Here is an 18,250-nt window from a genome sequence, read left to right as displayed (position 1 = left end):
GACCATAATTAAGATAGAATATAATATTTAAAACTCACTATAAAAGAAGGCAGGCAAGGTGGCACAGGCACAAAGCATCCTGGAACACTCCAGGCCCACACCAGCATTGGCTCCAGCAACTTGCCAAGGTGCCCCACCCGTGGAATGCCCCAACTTGCACCCATATCAACTTCAGCCATCATACCATAATGCCTTCTATATAGAAAGACACCTCCCCCCACCGCCCCGACTTGTACCCATTTCAGCATTTCAGCTTCAGCTGTCCTGCTAGAGTGCCCTCTGTACAAGGAGTCCCAGGACCACTTAAGCTTCCACTCACTTCAGCTTCAACTGTCCAACCAAGATGCCCTCTGTGCAGAGAATCCCAGGACTGCCCAAAACCATGTTCACTTTAGCTCCAGTCATCCCACCAGGGCAGCCCTAGCACTGAGTGTCCCAGATCCCCCAGCCCATCCAGCCACAGCTTGAGCCAGCCAGTGAAATTCACCAGACACACCCAGCCTACAAAGGGAAATATCATACACAAGAAAGTTACTTCAAGTTTAGGAAAAGTAGTTGTTTTGCCTAATTCATAGAAATAAACATAGAAAGTCAAGGGAAATTAAGACAGAGGAAATATGGTCCAAATAAAAGGAAACATACAAAGCCTTAGAAAAAAAACTACATGAAGTGGAAATATCCAACCTACCTGACAAAAATATCAAAGTAATGATAATAAACATGCTCATTACACTGGAGGGAAGACTGGATGAACTCAGAACTTCAGCAAAGAGATAGAAAATATTAAAAAAGAACCAATTAGAGTTGAAAAATATAATTACCAAAATGAAAAAATACACTAGATGGAATCAACAATACATTAGAAGACAGAGAAGAATGAATCAGCAATGTGGAAAACAGGGTAATAGAAAGTACCCAAGCTAAACAACAAAAAGAAAAAGGAATTTTAAAAATGAGCATAGGTTAAAGGATCTCTTAGTCAACATCCAGTGAAAAAATATTCCCATTATAGGGGTTCCAAAGGGAGAAGAGGGAGAAAAGGATAGAAAGCTTATTGGAAGAAGTAATATCTAAAAACTTCCCTAACCTTAGGAAGGAAACAGACATCCAGGTTCAGGAAACACAGAAAGTTCCAAATGAGATGAACCCAAAGAGTTCCACATCATGACTTAGTTAAAATGTCAAAGATTAAAGATAAAGAGACTTTTATCTATTTTTATTTATTTGAAAGAAAGAGAGTGCATGCAAGAGCAGGGGAGGGGAGGAGAGAGAGAGAAGGAAAGAGAGAGAAAGAAAGAAAGAGAGAGAAATAGAGAAAGAGACTATCTTAAGCAGGCTCCATGCTCAGCATGGTGCCCAAAATAGAGCTCAGTCCTACAACCCTGGGATCATGACCTGAACCAAAATGAAGATTCAGACACTCAACCAATTGAGCCACTCAGGCACCCTAAAGAGAATTTTTAAAACAGTAACAGAGAAGAAACTAGTTACATACAAGGCAAACCCCGTAAAGCTACCAGCTGATTTTCAGCAGAAACTGCAGGCCAGAAGAGAGTGGCATGGTATATTCAAAGTCCTGAAAAGAAAAAACCTACAACCAAGAATACTCTACTCAGCAAGGTTATCATTCAGAATTGAAGGAGAGATAAAGAATTTCTGAAACAAATGAAAGTTAAAGTAGTTCACCACCACTAAACCAGCCTTACAAGAAATGATAAAGGAACTTAATTTAAGTAGAAAATCCCACAATTACAAGAAAATTATAAAAGGAAAGAATTTCATGGGTAAAAGTAAATATACAGTAAAAGTAGTAGTCACTTACAAAGCTAGTATGAAAGTTAAAAGGGAAAAGTAGTAAAATCAATTATATCTTAAAAAGGTAGTCAGTGAAACTCACAAAATAAAAATATGTAAAACATGACAACATATTCATAAAATACGAATATGAAGGGAAGGAGGGAATAAAAATAAAGTTCTTTTAGAATGCATTAGAAGTTAAGTGACCATCAACTTAATATAGACTGCTACATACTTATGACGTTATATGTGAACCTAATGGAAACCACAAACCAAAAACCTATAATAGATACACAAAAAAAATAAAGAAAAGGAAAGTCAAGTATAACAACAATCACAAGGAAAGAGAGCAAGAGAAGAAACAGACAAGAACTACAAAACGACAATAAAACAATTAACTAATAAGTATATACCTATCAATAATTACTTTAAATCTAAATGGTCTGAATGCTCCAATGAAAAGACATAGGGTGATGGCATGGATAAACAAGACCTATCTACAGGATGCCTGTAAGATACTCAGTCCAAACCTAAAACACACATACAGACTGAAAGTGAAGGGATGGAAAAATAATATTCCATGAAAATGGAAGTGGAAAAAAAAAGCCAGGGAAGCCTTATTTATATCAGACAAAATAGACTATAAAACAAGGACTGTAATAAGAAACAAAGAAGTATATTATATAATGATTAAGGAATCAATCCAACAAGAGGATATAACGGTCATAAATATCTACGCACCAAACATTGGAACACCTAAATACATAAAACAAATATTAACAGATATAAAGATAGTGATTGACAGTAATACGATAATAGGAAGGAACTTGAACACCCCACTTATAGCAATGGATAGATCATCAAGAGAGAAAATTAATAGGGAAGCAGGGTCTTTGAATGACATATTAGACCAGATGAACTTAACAGTTATACATAGAACATTCCATCCAAAAACAAGAGAATACACATTCAAATGCACATGGAACATTCTCAAGGACAGATCATATGTTAGGCTACGAAAAAAAAATTCTCAATGAATTTGAGAAGACTGAAAACATATCAAGTATCTTTTCTGGCTACAATGGTAAGAAACCAGAAGTAACTACAAGAAAAAAAAAAAAACTAAATTAAAAAAACCCCAACCAAACAAAAACACAAACCCACAAAAAATGTGAGTGCTAAACAACATTCCACTAAATAACAAATGAGTCAACAACAACAAAAAAAATCAAAGAGATTTTAAAACACCTCAAGACAAATGAAAGTGAAAGCACAACAGTTCAAAATCTTCAGGACACAGGAAAATTAGTTTTAAGAGGAAAATTTACAGTAATGCAGGCCTACCTCAAGAAACAAGAATAATTTCATATAAACAACCTAACCTTTGATCTATAGGAACTAGGAAAAGAACAAACAAAGCCCCAAGTTACTAGAAGGAAGGAAATAATAAAGATCAAAACAGAAATGAATGAAATAGAAACTAAAAAACAATAAAAAGATCAATAAAACTAAGAGCTGGTATTTTGAAAAGCGTTTAGTCCGACTCTTCAAGAAGAAAAGGAGACCCAAGTAAATAACAAGACATGAAAGAGAGAAGTAACAACTGACACCACAGAAATACAAGGGATAATAAGTCTGTTATAAAATACTACATGTCAACAAATTGCACAAATTAGAAGAAATGTACAAATTCTTAGAAATATACAATTTCCAAAACTGAATCAGAAAGAAGTAGAAAATCTGAACAGAACTACTATTAACAAAACTGAATTGGTAATCAGAACACTCCAACAAAAAAAGTCCATGACCAATGGCTTCACAGGTGAATTCTACTGAACAATTAAAGAACAGTTAATACCTATTGTCATCAAACTATTTCAAAAAGTAGAAGAGGAAGGTAGGCTTCCAAATACATTTTACAAAGCCAGCATTACTCTCATATGAAACCAAAAGACACTACAAAAGTAAATAAATAAGTAAAACTAAGGGCCAATATCCTGATAAATACAGATACAAAAATCTTCAACAAAATATTACCAAAACACATTCAACAATGCGTTAAAGGCTCCTTCACAACAATCAATTATGACGTACTCTGGGGACACCAGGATGGTTCAAGATTCATAAATCAATCAATGTGACACACCACATTAAAAAAATGAAAGAGAAAAACCATGTGATCATCTCAATAGATGTAGAAAAAGCATTTGACAAAATTCAACATCCATTCATGATAAAACTCCCAATAAAGAGGGTCTACAGGTAACAAACCTCAACATAATAAAACCATATATGACAAACCCATAGCTAATATCATACTCAATGGTGAATAATTGAGAGCTTTTTCTCTAAGATAGGAAATAAGAAAAGATGTCCACTCTCACCACTTTTATTCAATGCAGTATTGGAAATCCTAGCTATTGCAATCAGATAAGGAAAAGAAATAAAAGGCTACCAAGTTGGTAAGGAAGAAGTAAAACTTTCACTATTTACAGAAGACATGATACTATACATACTGAAAACCCCCGGACTTCAAGCTGTATTGCAAAGTTATAATCATAAAGACAGTATGGTACTGTCACAAAAACAGACACTCAGATCAATGGAACAGAATAGAGAACCCAGAAATAGACCCACAGACATATGGCCAACTAATTTTTGACAAAGCAGGAAAGAACATCTAATGAATAAAGACAGTCTCTTCAGCAAGTGATGCTGGGAAAACTGGACAGCGACATGCAGAACAATGAACCTAGACCACCTTCTTACACCACACACAAAAATAAACTTAAAATGGATGAAAGACCTAAATGTAAGACAGGAAGCCATCAAAATCCTCGAGGAGAAAGCAGGCAAAACCTCTTTGACCTTAGCCACAGCAACTTCTTACCCAACATGTCTCTGGAGGCAAAGGAAACAAAAGCAAAAATGAACTACTGGGACCTCATCAAAATAAAAAGCTTCTGCACAGCGAAGGAAACATTCAGCAAAACTAAAAGGCCACCAATGGAATGGGAGAAGATATTTGCAAACGACATATCAGATAAAGGGTTAGTATCCAAAATCTATAAAGAACTTATGAAACGCAATGCCCCCAAAACAAATAATCCAGTGAAGAAATGGGCAAAAGACATGAACAAACACTTCTCCAAAGAAGACATCCAGATGGCCAACAAACACATGAAAAAATGCTCAATATCACTCATTACCAGGGAAATACAAATCAAAACCACAATGAGATACCGCCTCACACCAGTCAGAATGGCTAACATTAACAACTCAGGCAACAACAGATGTTGGGAGGATGTGGAGAAAGAGAATCTCTTTTGCACTGCTAGTGGTAATGCAAGCTGGTGCAGCCACTCTGGAAAACAGTATGGAGGTTCCTCAAAAAATTAAAAATAGAACTATCCTACGACCCAGCAATTGCACTACTAGGTATTTATCCAAGGGATACAGGTGTACTGTTTCGAAGGGACACATGTACCCCAATGTTTATAGCAGCACCATCAACAATAGCCAAAGTATGGAAAGAGCCCAAATGTCCATCAATGGATGAATGGATAAAGAAGATGTGGTATATATATACAACAGAGCATTACTCGGTAATCAAAAAGGAAGAAATCTTGCCATTTGCAACTACATGGATGGAATTGGAGGGTATTATGCTAAGTGAAATAAGCCAGTCAGAGAAAGACAAATATCATATGACTTCACTCATATGAGGACTTTAAGAGACAAAACAGATGAACATAAGGGAAGGGAAACAAAAATAATATAAAAACAAGGAGAGGGACAAAACATAAGAGACCCATAAATATGGAGAAAAAACTGAGGGTTATTGGCGGGGTTGTGGGAGGGGGGATGGGCTAAATGGGTAAGGGGGCACTACGGAATCTACTCCTGAAATCATTGCTGTACTATATGTTACCTAATTTGGATGTAAAGTAAAAAAATAGGAAAAAGAAATAAAAAGGGGGAAAAAATGACAATTAAATGTTTTCTTTTCCAAAAGATATATATACATATATATATGTATATATATACATATGTATATGTGTGTGTGTGTGTGTATATATATATGTATACATATATGTATGTATATATATATATATATATATATATATATATATATATATATCTGATAAGGGGTTAATATCCCAAATATATAAAGAACTTATACAACTCAACAACAACAACAAAACCCACAAATAAACCAATTAAAAAATGGGCAGAATCTGAATAGAACTTTTTCCAAAAAAGACATATTGATGGCCAACAGACATGAAAATATGCACATCACTAAGCATCAGGGAAATACAAATCAAAACCATAAAGATATCACCTCACACCTGTCAGAATGGCTAAAATAAAAAAACCCATAAAACAATAAAACAACAGGGGCGCCTGGGTGGCTCAGTCGGTAAGCGTCCGACTTCAGCCTAGGTCATGATCTCACCATTCCAAGTTCAAGCCCCGCAGCGGGCTCTGTTCTGACAGCTCAGAGCCTAGAGCCTGTTTCAGATTCTGTGTCTCCCTCTCTCTCTCTGCCCCTTCCCCACTCACACTCTGTCTCTCTCAAAAATAAACATTAAAAAAATAAAAAATAAAAAAACAATAAAACAACAAGTGTTACTGAGGATGTGACGAAAAAGGAACCTTCATGCACTGTTGGTAGGAATTTAAATTGGTACAGCCACTGTGGGAAACAGTATGAAGTTTCTTCAAAAAAATTAAAAATAGAAATGCCAAATGATCCAGTAATTCAACTATTTGGTATTTACCCAAAGAAAAGAAAAACACTAATTTGGAAATACATATGCACCCTTACGTTTAGTACAGAATTATTCACAATAGACAAGATATGGAAGCAATCCACAAATTCATCAATAGATGAATGGATAAAGATGAATTGTAAGATTGGCTACAAAAAGCAAGATCCAACCATATGCTGTTTAAAGAAATATGTTTTAAACATAAAAACCTAGAAAAATTAGAAACAAAAGCATGGAAAGAGATATGCCATTCAAAAAAATAATCTTAAGAAGGCTAAAGTGGTTATATTAATATTTCATAAACTATACTACAGGATAGGAAACATTATAATGGGTAAAGGGATGAATTCATTAAGAAGTTATTACTTCTTAACCCTGGGGCACCTGAGTGGCTCAGTCAATTAAGCATCCAACTTCAGCTCAGGTCATGATCTCGTGGTTCACGAGTTTGAGTCCCGCATCAGGTTCTCTGCTGACAGCTCAGAGTCTAGAGCCTGCTTCGGATTCTGTGTCTCCTTCTCTCTCTCCACCCCTCCCTGCTCATACTCTGTGTCTTTCTCTCTCTCTCAAAAATTAAAAAAAAAATTTAAATATATATATATATATATATACATATATATATATGAAGTAATAATAACCCTAAATCTATATATATCAAAAACATACCTTCAAATACATGAACATGATATAAATAAAAGAAGAAATACAAATGCACAAATACAGTTGGAGATGTCAATACTCTTCTCTAAATAAGTGGTAGAACAAGTAAATAGAGATTCAGTAGGACAAGAATTGAAAAACTTGACCCAATTGACAATTATAGAACATTTCATCCTAAAGAAAAGAATGCACTTTCCTTTTAAGTGTACATGGAACATCCAGTAAGATGATTACATTGTACATAACAAAGCCTCAATTAATACAAAAGACTGAAAAATCAATAACTGGAAAGATATTTATTTAATCTCCAAATATTGAAAATTAAATGGTACAAAATAACATAAGAGTAATTAGAAAATTATATTCACATAAAATAAAATTAAAACATATCAACTGTATAAGGTAAAGATTCCACTTCTGGCATGGCAGTGTGGCAGAATCACTCCCTAGAGAAATTAGTGAAAATTATAAAAAACCAACTTTACCTTGTCTTTAAATAGGTTCTGGAAAGGGTCCTAAGGACATATAGTAGATGAAGTAACATTTTCAAGAAAACTAACTAAACTAGGAACAGTGAAAGTCTGCGGCATCTGAACTATGACCTATTCCCTCCTTACTCCCAGCTAAGCATAAAGGAAAACCCACTACAGATGGGATGCATCCAAGAACAGTGCTTCCTCTCCCCTCAGTACCTGGTCAGGAACTAAACTATCTTTCCAGGAGAGACAGGATATCAGCTTTTCTCATCCCATCTCAAGCTATTTGTTTAAAAGGCTAAGTTCCTGGCAAGTATTTCTAGGAAATGGGGGCTCCCTTCTTATGCCCATTCTTTACACACAGGCTCGCAGTTCTATCTTATTTGTGGCTTAGTAAGAATATTATGCCTCTGATTCTCCTTGACACAGGTTTTTCATAAATAGGGGGTTCCATACTTGCAGATGCATGACAATAAGGCCAGGGGCTACAGTCACACTTTCCACCATCCCTACCAAGTGCCTAGATCCTAAAGTAGGCATGCCACTCAAAGAGAAGTGCACCACTGTCTTCATACAAGCTTGAGAGCCATGGCTCAGAGATTGTGCCCGTGAAGAGAGGGAGGCCATAAAACAGGAAGTTACTAAGTTCTTCCAAAGGGACTTCCTTCATTTGTTTTTAAAACTTTTTTTAAGTTTATTTATTCATTTTGAGAGGAGAGAGTGAGCAGGGTAGGGGCAGAGAGAGAGGGAGTCAGAGAGAACCCCAAGATGCAGGGCCCAAACTCACGAACCCTAAAGTCATGACCTGAGCTGAAATCAAGAGTTGAACGCTTAACTGACTGAGCCACCCACGTGCCCTGGGATTTCCTTCATTTTTAATAGACTGTGGGGAAGTTCAAGCCCAGGACAGTCTCAAGAATGAAGGGTCTGGTGAAAAGATTTGGAGGGTATGGCGAAAAGAAATACAGAACAGTGGTAAACTCTTTATAGATATAAAATAAACCATAGGTCAGCTACTTTACCAGAGAGAATCAAGGAACGAGGCTGCTAAGAAGAGCATTCTCAGGTCAGAAAAACTCAAATACTGAACTAAAAACCTATCCCTATAATGGAACCCAAATTTACTTGAATCAGTGTGTGAATCAATTTATGCTTGAGGGCGCTGTTGAAAACAATAAAACAAACAGCCAAGAATTTATGGAGCTTAACAGCTGAATGTAGTCTGGAAGCAAGATAATCAAAAAGGACTCACTAAAACCATAGTCATTCCAGGGTAACTGTGAACATACCTAAGGCTGCCCCTTTTGAGAAACATCAGAGGCTTCATATTGCAAGGAGAAGGGGAGGAACAGACTTCACTAAAATAATCTAACAAGTCACTAAAGATATAAACAAATAGCACTTTGGTTTCTGTTCTAGCATGCAAAGAGCTTGGAAATCATGACTCCCAACCTCACAAGATGAAACAAAGCTGAAAATCTGACAATAATAACTCTTCTTTGATCAATCAAAGAATTAAGAACATAGAACAAACCACTACTCCCCCAAATGCAGATAAAGGTAAGTACAGAGAATCACAGCTTACCAGGAACAGAAAGTGACACTGAAGCTAGCCACATGCAGTAACTATTTATTGGGAGAGTGAGCATAGACTAGCTTGAGAGATAAAACCTCCTGGGGTCCCAGCTTTAGGGAAGCCCCCACATTTTCATTATTTTCATCTCTAAGAACCCAACAAATTTTCAGAGAAAAACCCTCACATGCTTTTGGCAAAGTGAGGAGAAAAGTAGCCATTTTGAAATAATCCTAGAGCATCCTGTTCTCCTTGACAAAGGTCTGCCCTCAAGGGAGATGATTTCTTCAGAGCATAACCATGATTTGAACAGAACCTAATCAATGTGGAGGAATGGAATACCTAACTCAGATACTCTTCAGCTTTCCCATATCACCTAAGAAAAATAAAAAGGATGGGGCACCTGGGTGGCTTAGTCAGTTAAGTGTCTGACTTTAGCTCAGGTCATGATCTCATAGTTTGTGAGTTCAAGCCCCACATAGGGTTCTATGCTGACAGCTCAGAGCCTAGAGCCTGCTTCGGATTCTGTGTCTCCTTCTCTCTCTGCCCTTCCCCAGCTCGTACTCTGATTCTCTCTCAAAAATAAATAAACATTAAAAAAAAGAAGAAAAGAAAAAAAGGCTGAGAAATATTTGTGAAGGTCACATCCCAGAGACACAAGCCCACTGAAAGACTATGACCTAATCATAGGATTATAGAATGCTTCTCCTCCACCCACAACTTACTACCACATCGACAAGCCTCCTGTGTAATAACAAGGGATTACAGTTGAAAGAACTACAAGGTTCAGACTCTGTTTAAGAAGTCTCTAAGTGAACCCGAAGACAATAGAGAAAACAAAAAGAACAAGAGAAAAATTTAGCTTTGACATGTACAGTTACAATAAATGGTAATCACAACCTAACTCACAGATAAACATAAAACTTCACTCTTAAAGACCTATTTACCTCAGTAACTTTTACCCAATACAACATATTTGGTTTCAAAAAAAAGTTACAGGACATACTCAAAGGCAAAAAACATAGTCTGAGAAGACAAAGAAAGTAACAGAATAAGACTTGTATATGCAGAGATTTGGAAATTATTAGACAAGGAATATAAAATAACTACAATCAGTATTCTGTGGGCTCTAACGGAAAAACTGGACAACATACAAGAACAGATGGGTAATGTAAACAGAGAGGTGGAAACTCTTAAGAGCTTAAAAGGAAATGCTAGTAATCAAAAGCACTGTAACTAACAGAAATGAAGAAGGCCTTTGATGGGGTCACCATCAGACCGGAACCAGCTTATGAACAAACTGGTGAGCTTGAAAATCCAATACAAATTCCCAAACTGAAATTCAAAGAGAAAATATAAAGGAAAAAGAAGAAGAAAATCTTCAAAAATTGTAAGACAATTTGTTTTTAATTTTTTTTGACATTTTATTTGTTTTTTTGAGAGACAGAGAGAGACAGAGTGTGAGTGGGGGCAGGGTAGAGAGAGAGGGAGGCAGACACAGAATCTGAAGCAGGCTCCAGGCTCTCAGCCGTCAGCGCAGAGCCTGATGCAGGGCTTGAACTCATGAATTGCAAGATCATGACCTGAGCCAAAGTCAGATGCCCAACTGACTGAACCACCCAGGGGCCCCCAAAAATTTTAAGGCAATTTAAAAAGGTATAATACACACATAATGAAACTATCAGAAATATAAGAGAGAAAGGAACAAAAGAAATATTTAAAGTAATAATAACAGGGGCGCCTGGGTGGCTCAGTTGGTTGGGCGACCGACTTCAGCTCAGGTCATGATCTCACAGTTCATGAGTTCGAGCCCCGCATCTGGCTCTGTGCTGACAGCTCAGAGCCTGGAGCCTACTTCAGATTCTGTGTCTCCCCATCTCTCTACCCCTCCCCTGCTCACACTCTGTGTCTGTCTCTCAATAATAAATAAATGTTAAAAAAAATAAATAACAAATTGCAAAAATTAATGACACCAAACCAACAATCCAGGAAACACAGAGAACACTAAGTGGCAAAAAGTCTACATGTAAGCATATAGTATTCACATTGCAGAAAATAAAATGCAAAGATAAAATCCTGAAGAAGCCAAAGGGAAAAACTCACATTACCTATAGTTGAACATGGATAAGAATTACAGGACTTCTCTTCAGAAACCATGCACACAAGCAGAGAATGGAGTAAAATATTTAAAGTATTGAAGGTCCTTTCTGCCTGTGGACGCCGCTGAGTAAGCATCGTGAAAAGTCTCCCCTCCCACCGTTGTCATGTCTAAGTCAGAGTCTCCCAAAGAGCCTGAACAGCTGCGGAAGCTTTTCATTGGAGGTTTGAGCTTTGAAACAACCAATGAGAGTCTGAGGAGCCATTTTGAGCAATGGGGAAGGCTTACGGACTGTGTGGTAATGAGAGATCCAAACACCAAGCGCTCCAGAGGCTTTGGGTTTGTCACCTATGCTACTGTGGAAGAGGTGGATGCAGCCATGAATGCAAGGCCACACAAGGTGGATGGAAGAGTTGTGGAACCAAAGAGGGCTGTCTCGAGAGAAGATTCTCAAAGACCTGGTGCCCACTTAACTGTGAAAAAGATTTTTGTCGGTGGCATTAAAGAAGACACTGAAGAACATCATCTAAGAGATTATTTTGAACAGTATGGAAAAATTGAAGTGATTGAAATCATGACTGACCAAGGCAGTGGCAAAAAGAGAGGCTTTCCTTTTGTGACCTTTGACGACCATGACTCTGTAGACAAGATTGTCATTCAAAAATACCATACTGTGAATGGCCACAACTGTGAAGTAAGGAAAGCTTTATCTAAGCAAGAGATGGCTAGTGCTTCTTCCAGCCAAAGAGGTCGAAGTGGTTCTGGGAACTTCGGTGGTGGTCGTGGAGGTGGTTTTGGTGGGAATGACAACTTTGGCCGTGGAGAAACTTCAGTGGGCGAGGTGGCTTTGGAGGCAGTCGAGGTGGTGGTGGATATGGTGGCAAAGGGGATGGCTATAACGGATTTGCTAACGATGGAAGCAACTTTGGAGGTGGTGGAAGCTATAATGATTTTGGCAATTACAACAATCAATCTTCAAATTTTGGACCCATGAAAGGAGGAAATTTTGGAGGCAGAAGCTCTGGCCCCTATGGTGGTGGAGGCCAATACTTTGCCAAACCACAAAACCAAGGTGGCTATGGCGGTTCCAGCAGCAGCAGTAGCTATGGCAGTGGCAGAAGGTTTTAATTACTGCCAGGAAACAAAGCTTAGCAGGAGAGGAGAGCCAGAGAAGTGACAGGGAAGCTACAGGTTACAACAGATTTGTGAACTCAGCCAAGCACAGTGGTGGCAGGGCCTAGCTGCTACAAAGAAGACATGTTTTAGACAATACTCATGTGTATGGGCAAAAAACTTGAGGACTGTATTTGTGACTAATTGTATAACAGGTTAGTTTCTGTTCTGTGGAAAGTGTAAAGCATTCCAATAAAGGGTTTTAATGTAGATTTTTTTTTTTTTTGCACCCATGCTGTTGATTGCTAAATGTAATAGTCTGATCATGATGGTGAATAAATGTGTCTTTTAAAAAAATAAAATAAAATAAAATAAAATAAAATAAATAAATAAATAATAAAGTATTGAAGGAAAAATCCCACCAACCTAGAATTCTATATCTGGAAAAGCTATTCTTTCAAAGTGAAGAAAAAATAGACCTTCTAAGGCAAACAAAACCAAAATGAATTTGTTGCTAGTAGATGTGCCTTAGAAGAAATGTCAAAAGAAAATTTTCACAGAGAAGGAAAAGGATATATGTTAGGAACTGAGATCTATGTCAATTAAGGAAGAGAAAACAGAAAAAGAATAAGCGAAAGTGAAATAAAATCATTTACTTTTCTTATTCTTAACTGACCTAGCAGATAACAGTTTGTTCAACATAATAGCAACAATATATTGGAAAATTATACCTTATGAATAAATAAAATGATTGACAGCAATGTTATAAAGAATAAGAGAAAAGATTTTCAAACACTCTATTTCAAGATACCTGCATTATCCCTACACTTGTAAAGTGTTGTTTAAAAGTGGACTTAGTTCTAAGTGTATATTAAAAATCTATGGTCACCACTTAAAAAAGTTTTTTAAAAAGAACTATATTGGAGTGCCTGGGTGACTCGGTTGGTTAAACAGCCAACTCTTGATCTCAGTTCAGGTCTTGGTGTCAAAGTCAAAATTTCAAGCCCTGCACTGGGCTCAGTGCTGGGTGTGAATCCTACTTAAAAAAAAAGAAAAGAAAAAGAACTATATTGATATGCTAACAAGAGATAAAACAGAATCATATAAAATGCTCTATTAAAAAAAATGCTCTATTAAAACCATAAAGGCTAACAAATGAGTGGAATACAAAAAAGAAACAAAGAATAGAACAATGAATAGAAAATAGTTACAAATATGGTAAATATTAATCTAACCATATCAATAATCACTTTAAATGCGAATGGACATATACACAATTAAAACACAAAATGTCAGAGGCACCTGGTTCGCTCAGTCAGTAAAGTGTCCAACTCTTGATTTCAGCTCAGGTCATGATCTCATGATCATGAGATTGAGCCTGCATTAGACTCCACTGCACTGGGCATGGAACCTGCCTAAGATTCTCTCTCTCCCTCTTCCTCTGCCCCTCCCCAACTTACGCTCTCACTCTCTCAAAAAAAATTTTTTTTAATGCAGAACATCAAGCCAACTATATATATATATATTTATTTACAAGAAATTCACTTTAATATAAAGACACAAAAAAAAGATAACACTAATCAAAGGAAGGCTGGAAGAACTATATTAATTTCAGACAAAGCTGATTTCAGAGAAAGGAAACTTATCAGAGATAAAAAGGAGGCATTACAGAACTATAAAAATTTATCAAGGCCTAACAATCTGTGACTTCTGGGGAAAATAAAGGAGTAAGAAGACCCTAAGCACACCTTGTTCCATAGATACAACTAGGTAACACACACATCAGTGTAAATAACCCAGAAAATGACCCAAAGACTGGCATAATGGACTCTCCACAGCTAAATGCAGAGAAGAGGCCACAAGGAAGAGTGTAGGAAGGGCAGAGACATGATCGGAAGCTAAACGACCTGTGGGGCTCTCTGTTAGAGGGAGGAATGCCGTGAGTGCAGAGAGGAGAGAGGAATCGACTCTCACACTGGGGAGCCCATGCAGGAAAGACGAAGCCCATAACATTTGGCTCTGAAAACCAGAAGGGCCAAATTTTTCAAGTTCTTACAATCAGCAGGACTTAACCCTTGGAACTTTAAAAATCAGCAGGCTTGGATCTGGGAGAGCTGGAAGGGCAAAAAGAAACTGAGTCCCTGCCCTCAAAGACACAGCACAACAAATGGCCCAGCAGAAATACAGCACTGAAGCAGCAGTTTGAAAAACACCTGGGGTATATGGGAGATTGTTTACTAATCTAAGGACATGTGATGGAGATCTCTGGGAGACTTCTCCAGGAACAAAGGAGCTGGTGGGCACCATTTCCCTCCCCTGCCCCCAGCCTAGGCACATAGACATCTGTAGAAACCAGTGCTGCTAACGCCATACCATACTTCTCACTTGAGCAGTTCTGAAAATCCACCCCCTCAAAGCAAACCTTGCTACCACCACCCGCCCTGACCCCTGTTTCTCTGTGGTCCTGCCAACTTTGATATGCTCTTGGCCAGAGCCGATCCAAAGCAGTGCCACAAGCCTGATAGTGGGCAAGCATCCCTGACAGGGGCCACCACTACTCCCAAGTGACTCCTGCCTGGGAAAGAGGGAAAGATAACCAAACACACAACTCCAGCTGGGGCCCCAGCAACAGGCTGGGGACAGATACCTAGTCTGAGGGCAGGCCTTACCCACTAACAAAAGCTTCTCAGGGGACAAAATAGGGAAAGCACCCTGCAGTTTGGTGCTACTGCATCTCTATCAAACACCTAGTCTGACTCAACGTAAGTCCAAGATAGCCCCAATTGGCCCACTAACAACATATAGGGACTAACCCCTGTCCACAGTAAAGTGAGCCGTTGCAGACAATAGGACTGAAGGTAAAAGTGGTTCAGTCACAACAGCAGAGTACATGCAACACACATAAGAGACACCCCTGAAGCACCACGTTCTAGTGAACAGTGGACACTGCACTGTAGGGCACTACAGGACCTCTTCAAGAGCAGGAGACAAAACTGACTTTACTAACACATGGAAACATACACAATGAGGAGACAAGAAAATGTTCCAAATGGAAGAATAGGACAAAAATCACAGCAAAACACCTACACAAAACAGAGATAAGCAATATGCCTGATCAAGAATTTAAAATAATGGTCATAAAGATACTTACTGGACTTGAGAAAAAAGTGGAGGACCTCAGTAAGACCCTCAATAAAGAAACAAAAAACTTAAAAAAGAACCAGAGATGAAGAACTCAATAAATAAAACTTAAAATGTACTAGATGAAATAAATAGTAGACTAGAGGAACCAGAAGAACAGATCAGTGACCTGGAGGACAGAGAAATGGAAAGCAATTAAGCTGAACAAGAAAGAGAAAAATAATAATAAAAAATGAAAATAGACTTAGGGAACTCAGTGACACCATCAAGAATAATAACATTCACATCGTAGGAATCCCAGAAGAGAAGAGAGAGAGAAGAGAGGGCAAAAATTTTATTTGATGAAATAATAGTTAAAAAGTTCCCACATCTGGGGAAGGAAACAGAAATCCAGATCCAGGAGGCACAGAGAGCCTGCAACAAAATCAACCTAAGGAGTTCCACACCAAGACACATAATCATTAAAATGGCAGGAAGTAGTGATAAACAGAGAATTTTTAAAGCAACAAAAGAAAAGAAAATAGTTACATACAAGGAAGACTCCATAAAGCTATCTGATTCTTCAGCAGAAACTGCAGGCAGTGGCATGATATAATTGCTGAAAGGAAAAATCTTCAGCCAATAATACTCTATCCAGGAAGGAGAATAGAAGGATAAATAAAGAGTTTCCCAGAATAAGTTAAAGGAATTCATGACCAGTAAACCAGCTTTACAAAAAAATGTTAAAGAGGACTCTTTAGGGTAAAGGAAAGACCATAAGCAGGAGTAAGAAAAGTAGGAAGCACAAAAGGAGTGAAAATAAGTACACCTATACAAATCAGTCAGGGATTCACAAAATAAAAGGATTTTGAAGTATGACACCAAATATCTAAAACATTGCAGGGCAGAGGAGAAAAGAGTGGGTTCAAACATAAGTGACCATCAACTTAATGTAGACTGCTATAAACAGAAGATGGTATATACAAACCTATTGGTAACCATGAAACAAAAATGAGTAACAGATATGCAAAAAATAAAGACAAAGGAATCCAAGTATATCACTGAAGAAACTGAACAAACTGTGAGAAAAGAGAGCAAGAGAAGAAAGGAACAGAGAAGAATGGCATAAACAACCGTAAAACAAGTAATAAAATGGCAATAAGTACATACCTATCAATAATTACTCTGAATATGAATGAGCTAAACATTCCAATCAAGGGCAAAGGGTGACAGAATGGATAAAAAAAGTAAGACTCATCTATATGCTGCCTACAAGAGACTCATTTCAAATCCAAAGACACCTACAAATTGAAAGGGAGGGGATGGAGAAACATTTATTATGCAAATGGAAGTGAAAAGAAAGCTAGGATAGCGATATTTACATCAGAGAAAATAGATGTTAAAACAGACTATAACAAGAGGCAAAGAAGGACACTACATAATCAAAGGGAACAATCCAACAAAAAGATATAACAATTGTAAATATTATTGCACCCAATATGGAGCACTCAAACATATAAGGCAACACATAAAAAAACACAAAGGAAGTAATTGATAGTAAAGCAGTAATAGTAGGGGACTTTAACACCCCACTTAAACCAATGGATAGGTCATCCAAACAGAAAATCAAAAAGGAAACAGTGACTTTGAATGACACATCGGCCCAGATAGACCTCACAGATATCTTCAGATTAATCCACACTAAAACAGTAGAATACACATTCCTTCAAATGCACATGGAACATTCTCCAGAATAGATGACATATGAGACCATGAAAGAAGTCTCAACAAATTCAAAAAGACTGAAGTCATACCATGCATGTTTTCTGACCACAACACTATGAAATTAAATATCAACCATAAGAAAAAAATCTGGAAAAAACACAAATACATGGAGTTTAAATAACATGCTACCAAAAAATGAATGGGTCAATCAAGGAATTAAAGAGGAAATAAAAAAATACATAGAGAAAAAGGAAAATGAAAAAAAAATGGTCCAAAATCTTTGGGATGTAGAAAGGTTGTTTTAAAAGGGAAGTTTACAGCAATACAGGCCTACCTGAAGAAGCAAGAAAAATCTCAAATAAACAAACTAACCTTACACATAAAGGAGCTAGAAAAAGAAGAAAAAACAAAATTCCCTAAACCAGAAGGAAGGAAATAAACATTAGTCAAGAAATACATGAAATAGAAACTAAAAAAACAATAGAACAATGAAACCTGGAACTGGTTCTTTGAAAGATCACCAAAACCAACTAACTGAAAGTCAAACTCACCAAGAAAAAGAGGACTAAATAAAATCAGAAATGAAAGAGAAATAACAACTGACACCACAGAAATACAAAGGATTATGACATAATATTATGAAAAATTATAAGCCAACAAATTCAACAAACTAGAAGAAATGGATCATTCCCAGAAACATAAAAACTATCAAACTGAATCAGGAAGAAATAGAAAATTTGAAGAGTCCAATTACCAGCAATGAAATTGATTCAGTAATCAAAAAACCCCCAAGTAACAAAAGTCTAGGACCAGATGGCTTCCCAGGTGAATTCTACCAAACATTTAAGGAAGAGTTAATACCTATTGTTCTCAAACTATTTTAAAAAATAGAAAAACGAAAGCATCCAAATTC

The 18,250-nt window shown here is 37.2% G+C and overlaps 1 protein-coding gene and 1 pseudogene across 7 annotated transcripts in view; one reads left to right on the top strand and one right to left on the bottom strand.

Annotated features, from left to right (window-relative positions):
• Positions 1–18,250, bottom strand: part of TSGA10 (testis specific 10) — a 159,670-nt gene that overhangs the window by 35,747 nt on the left and 105,673 nt on the right. The gene's annotated exons all lie outside the window — the stretch shown is intronic.
• Positions 11,531–12,621, top strand: LOC125936930 (heterogeneous nuclear ribonucleoprotein A1-like; annotated as a pseudogene).

Source organism: Panthera uncia (assembly GCF_023721935.1).
Source record: "Panthera uncia isolate 11264 chromosome A3 unlocalized genomic scaffold, Puncia_PCG_1.0 HiC_scaffold_11, whole genome shotgun sequence".
Classification (NCBI taxonomy): Eukaryota; Metazoa; Chordata; class Mammalia; order Carnivora; family Felidae; genus Panthera; species Panthera uncia.
The sequence above is the reverse complement of the archived record's forward strand: the minus strand, read 5'-3'. Positions and strand labels throughout refer to the sequence as shown.